The sequence below is a fragment of the Stomoxys calcitrans genome, chromosome 3 (assembly GCF_963082655.1).
Source record: "Stomoxys calcitrans chromosome 3, idStoCalc2.1, whole genome shotgun sequence".
In the NCBI taxonomy this organism is placed as follows: Eukaryota; Metazoa; Arthropoda; class Insecta; order Diptera; family Muscidae; genus Stomoxys; species Stomoxys calcitrans.
The window spans coordinates 74934575-74940515 of NC_081554.1; positions in this window are offsets into that span (position 1 = coordinate 74934575).

Sequence of the window (5941 nt, forward strand, 5' to 3'; positions counted from 1 at the left end):
AAGTTTGGAATTCCGTGCTACTTACAAAATCCTTAATTGTTTTCAATACCACTACCCTAAGTTGGTTCATGTCTGCTACTGTGTCTTCACCTAAGTGAAAGTCGGGCAATGACAAAGGAAATGCTCCAACGTCTCATGCTATCACTTGCAGCACCGTACACATGCTATCACTTGCCGCACCGATTTTACATAAGTGATCTCGTAGTCCTATGTGTCCCGTTATGATACCAATAGCTATACTGACCTCCTTCTTGCTTCCTTTCAGTAATAGCCTCGTCTTCTCACGGTCTGGATCCCTCCATAGGATTTTCGCCGTTCTACCGACCGTTTCGCTGTTCCATAATGTTGCATGCGCATTCGTCGCCCACTCCCTGAACTTGGACTGCGTCCCTCTGGCCTTCACCGCCAAATCGTCTACCCTTTCATTTCCCCTTTCGTCGTTATGGCCCGGCACCCAAACGTTGGGGATTTTGCCATCCTCAGAGAAGGCGTTAATCTCATTCTTACACTGCAAGAATGTTCGTGACCTTACCGTCCTGGTTGTTATTGCCCTTACGGCAATTTTATTGTCGCTAAAGATGTTCACACTCGACGTCCTCGCGTTAGCACCACACCACTTCACGCATTCCGTGATCGCCCGGATCTCCGCCTGCAGAACCGTATTATGGTCAGGCAGTCTAAAACTGATCTCAGTCCCTGGGTTCTCAATGTAGACCCCCGGCCCACTTTGCCCTCAAGCTTTGATCCATCCGTGTAACATGATCTTCCAGATGGCAATACTAGGTTTCCGCCAAGACTGTGCAGAAGGCAGCAGTGCCTCGCACTCGATTTCAAGGTTCATCTCTGGTATCCAATCGGAACCTCTTCCCTTCCTTCCAGGTTTCCTATTATCGCCTCGATTATACAACGATGGTATGAGCTGCTCCCATCCTTAATCCATTCTCCCATCGCCTTAAGTCTCATAGCCGCAGTGGCTGCTTCACATTTAATCTGTATGTCAATGGGTCGGATATCTAAAATAGTCTCCAGTGCCCAAGTGGGCGTGGTCCTCATCGCTCCGCCTATGCCACCTTATGGTCCTTATGTTGCACTTTTTCTCCATAGCAGTCCACCAAACTACTGAGGCGTAAGTAAGTATTGGGTTGCCCAAAGTAATTGCGGATTTTTCATATAGCCGGCGTTGACAGATTTTTTCACAGCTTGTGACTCTGTAATTGCATTCTTTCTTCTGTCAGTTATCATCTGTTACTTTTAGCTTGCTTTAGAAAAAAAGTGTAAAAAAAGTATATTTGATTAAAGTTCATTCTAAGTTTTATTAAAAATGCATTTACTTTCTTTTAAAAAATCCACAATTACTTTTTGGCCAACCCAATATTAGTCTAATCACGCTCCTGTAGAGCCAGTGGACTATCCTAGGATTCAGGCCCCATTTCGAGCCTACGGGCCGTCTACAAAGTATCCAACATCTGTGAGCCTTCTCAGTACGCTTCTGAATGTGCCACTTCCAATTCAGTTTCCTGTCCATGATCACACCTAAGTATATGACCTTGTCAGATATCGATATCGTCTTATTGAGGAAACCTGGTGCGTTATATTGGCCCACCTTTGCCTTCCTTTGCCTTGCCATATTTCAGTCTTCTCTGGATTAACATTGAGACCTCTGGGTCTAGCCCAGTCATATGCTAGGGTTCAAATCCTTCCTCAGTCAGCATCCGTAATAGGTCATTTATGTTGGTCACTTTCTCCCTTATATTTATGCCATGGGACACACAATTTATCCACCTGTTCCTTAGCATATGGTTTATCCAGTCTTTAAGGACCGGGTCCACCCGGTGCTGTTCTAAGGATTGGATCAGTGTGTTAAAAGCTCCTCGATGTCAATGCATACCGCCAGGGTGTACGTTTTGGCATCGAAGGATTCTTCTATTTTATGCTCAGCCTCGTGCAGGGCAGTCTCCACCGACCTTCCCTTGACATAGGCATGCTGTTTGTATTTGAGCAGATCACTGCATGTCATACTCTTTATCATGGTGTCCACAATACGTTCCATGGTTTTGAGTAGAAAGGGCCTAAGGCTTATGGGTCTGTAGGCCTTTGCTGTCGCATAACTTGCCTTGCCGGGCTTGGGTATAAACACCACCCTTGCCTCCTGCCAAGCTTTCGGAGTATATGAAAGTCCTAGGCACGCTGTGAAAATATGTGTGTAACATTTCATCAGAATCGAATCAGATTTCGATATAGTTCCCATATATATCTCTCATCCGATAAGGTTTTTTAAGGCTTTTGTAGCCATTTTGGTATCCTTACAAAATTTAGAACGAGATGTTTTATTTGTCATCCCAATACGTTTGCAAAATTTCATTAAAACCTGATCAGATTTGAATATAGCTTCCATATATATTTTTCAGCCGATCTGGCCTTTTAAGTCTGTAGTAGTCACAATTTTGCATGGGAGGTTTTGATTGTAGTCTTAATACGTATGCCAAATTTTATGAAAATCGGTTCAAATTTATATAACTTTTATCCGATGTGGCCTTTTAGGCTGTAGTCGCCACAATTTTGGTTCTATCTTCATAAAATGTAGCGTGAGGTGTTTTATTTATCGTCCTAGCTCATGTGCTAAATTTCATTAAATCGGTCCAGATTTATATATATCTTGGATATGGCCCTTAAAAGTCTGTAGTAGCGACCATTTAAGTCCTACCAAAAAAAAAAAAAAAACTTACAAGCTTCTATACAGTTTTTCAATAGGTATGCAAAATTAGTCTGACTAGATTTCGCCTTAGGTTTCATGTATTGAAAGTAGTATGTATGTTGACTCGGTGGTGTAGGGTATTATATAGTTGGCTCCGCCCGACTTTTGCCTTTCCTTACTGGTTAAAATTAAATTTTTTTTTATCAAAAATGTTGCCAAAATTTATTTTCTTATCAAAATTTGACAAAAATTTAATGAAAACTAAATTTTTTATAAAGTTTGTTGATTTTTTTTTTTTGTTAAGAATATTATCAACATATTTTCAATAAGAAACATTTTTCGAAATTTAATTTTCTGCAATTTTTTTCAAAACTTGTTTAACAAGGAAAATTTAGATTAATTTCAATTTTCATTTGAAATTTTGCCGGTACCCTAAGATATCAACGTTTTTCGGGGGCGTTGTTGTTGTTGCTGAATGCACACGAGCGCATAAATTTTTGTCTGGCTGGAGGTGTTAGCTGTTTACTTTTGTCCATCCCCTTTGCCTTAAAGACAAATGGTTTGTATGGATTTTTCTTTGTACCTCTGTCTTTTGTGTATTCTTTGAAGAAAATGACATTGTAAGAAACTTACATTTGTGTGAGAAGCAAATAGAGTCGGTTAAAGGGTTAGTGCAATATTTAATTAAAAACAAGTAAAAACGCATTAAGTTCGGCAGTGCCGAACTTTTGATACCCACCACCATGGATATATTTATTATCAAAATTTATTACAACACTACTATATCCATATTAATATCCAAATATGGTCTGATCTTAATCATATTTGGTTCAGGTGCCGGGATGCTCTATACAAATAACAGTACAAAAATTTCAGCGAAATCGGGTAATAAGTGCGTCGTGATGTGATTAAGCCCAAATTCGAATGGTCGAACTATATTAAAGTTATTGTTATATAAAGTTGGGTTGCCCAAAAAGAAATAGCGGATTTTTCATATAGTCGGCGTTGACAAATTTTTTCACAGCTTGTGACTCTGAAATTGCATTCTTTCTTCTGTCAGTTATCAGCTGTTACTTTTAGCTTGCTTTAGAAAAAAAGTGTAAAAAAAGTATATTTGATTAAAGTTCATTCTAAGTTTTATTAAAAATGCATTTACTTTCTTTTAAAAAACCCGCAATTACTTTTTGGACAACCCAATAAATGTTGGGAGTCTTAAATCAGCTTACTGTTTAAAATTTCAGCAAAATCGGAAAATAAATGCGCCATTTATAGTGTCTAAATACAAAAAAAAGTAACCTCGAAAAGGAAAATCTAAGTTAGGAATTCCGTACTAAGTTGGTTCATGTCTGGTATGGTGACCCTACTTAAGGGCCGGTATCTGCTAGACGCGAAAGCCGGGCAATGACATGATCATCTTCGCCGCATGCCCTACACATGCTATCACTTGTCACACCTATTTTACGTAAGTGAGATCGTAGTCCTATGTGTCCCGTCATGACACCAATAGCTAAACTGACCTCATTCTTACTTCCTTTCAGTAATAGCGTCGTCTTCTCACGATCTGGGTCCCCCTATCGACCGTTTCGCTGTTCCACAAGGTTGCATGTGCATTCGTCGCCCCCTACCTTAACTCGGACTGCGTCCTATGTATAAGCCTTACGTCCATTCAATCAAAACCATGAAACGTATCGTGGATATCATGATAAAGAGTAGCATATTCAGCGAACTGCTCAAGTACAAACAGCACGCCTATGTCAAGGGAAGGTCGGTGGAGACTGCCCTGCACGAGGTTATGCATAAAATAGAAGAATCCTTCGATGTCAAGAAGTACACATTGGGGGTATGCATTTACATCGAGGGGGCTTTTAACAATGTACTGACCAACATACTGATTCAAACCTTAGAGAAGTATCGGGTGGACCCGGTCCTTAGAGACTCTATAAACCTAATTCTAAGGAACACATGGATAAATTGTGGGTCCCATGACGCAAATATAAGGAAGAAAGTGGCACAGGGATCACCATTCCTATGGGTGACCACCATAAAAAAACCTATTGCGGATGCTGACTAAGAAACGACTTCACTCCGTAGCAGACAGTCGATGTTGTTGTTGTTGTAACCACATTTTCATATGGAGGTGGCGATCCTCGTCAAGCTCCTGTTGGTGAGCAAGCTTGTTCGGGTCCAAAAAACCGATCGCCGCGGGAACAGAGTGGCCATTGATTATTTAAAGGCGCCAATGACTCGCCTTGACATAAAGCTTCACAGGCACTCAGTACTTGTGCAAGAGACAGTGCAAACCAAACTCTCACTGAGACTCTCCGCTGATTGCCCGCGATTGCCGATGCAGCTACTCCGTATGTAGCAGTCCACTATTCGCAACATGTGGACACCGGTAGCTCGCAGCAAAGCTTCTGGCAAAGAACACAACACAGATCAGACCTCAAAGTACCAGCTTGTCTGGTGCACATAGCTATCCCGTGCCGGGGATGTTATACTACTGGTAAGGGGTAAGGATCCGAACCAGCTATGATTACTTTTACTTTAATTGGTTATTACAGAATATTTGTTTCACTAGCCGAACGTAGAATAGCGTTCCAAGTGCCTCGATCTTCTGCACTCATTCTAAAATCTCTACCACCAAGTTTCGAGGTGTCTCCCACAACTTGATCTTTCCATCGGTCTTTTGGTCTTCCCGGTTTGCGTGTACCAACCGTAGCGCAGAGATGCCTTCAAAAGACTCCTTTGCTGCAGCTTCTTCATCCATTCTGACAAAATGACCTAGCCAACGCAGCCGTTGTATTTTGATGCATGTAACTATGCTATCGTCGTCATACAGCTGGTGGTTCATACGTCGTCTATATTCTCCATTAACGCAAACTGTTCCATATATTTTAAGAAGAATCTTTCTCTCAAATACTCCAAGCACTGCCTCATCTGCTTTCACAAGTACATATGCTTCAGAACCATATAACAGCAAGGGTAGTATCAGTTTCTTTTATAGTATGCTCTTCGTCTTCTAAACTGCTTACTTAGTCCAAAGTAGCATCTGTCAGTATTATTCTTCGCCTAATCTCAAAACTGAGACTCATTAGTTTCAGTTACGGCGGTGCCGAGGTAGATAAAGTTACTGACTATCTCAAAGTTGTGGTTCCCAACTTTCTCCATGTTCTTTATCTGCTCGGTTGTGCAAGGCTTTTTGGGAGTGGAAACCATCCATTTCGTCTTATCTCCATTTACTGCCAG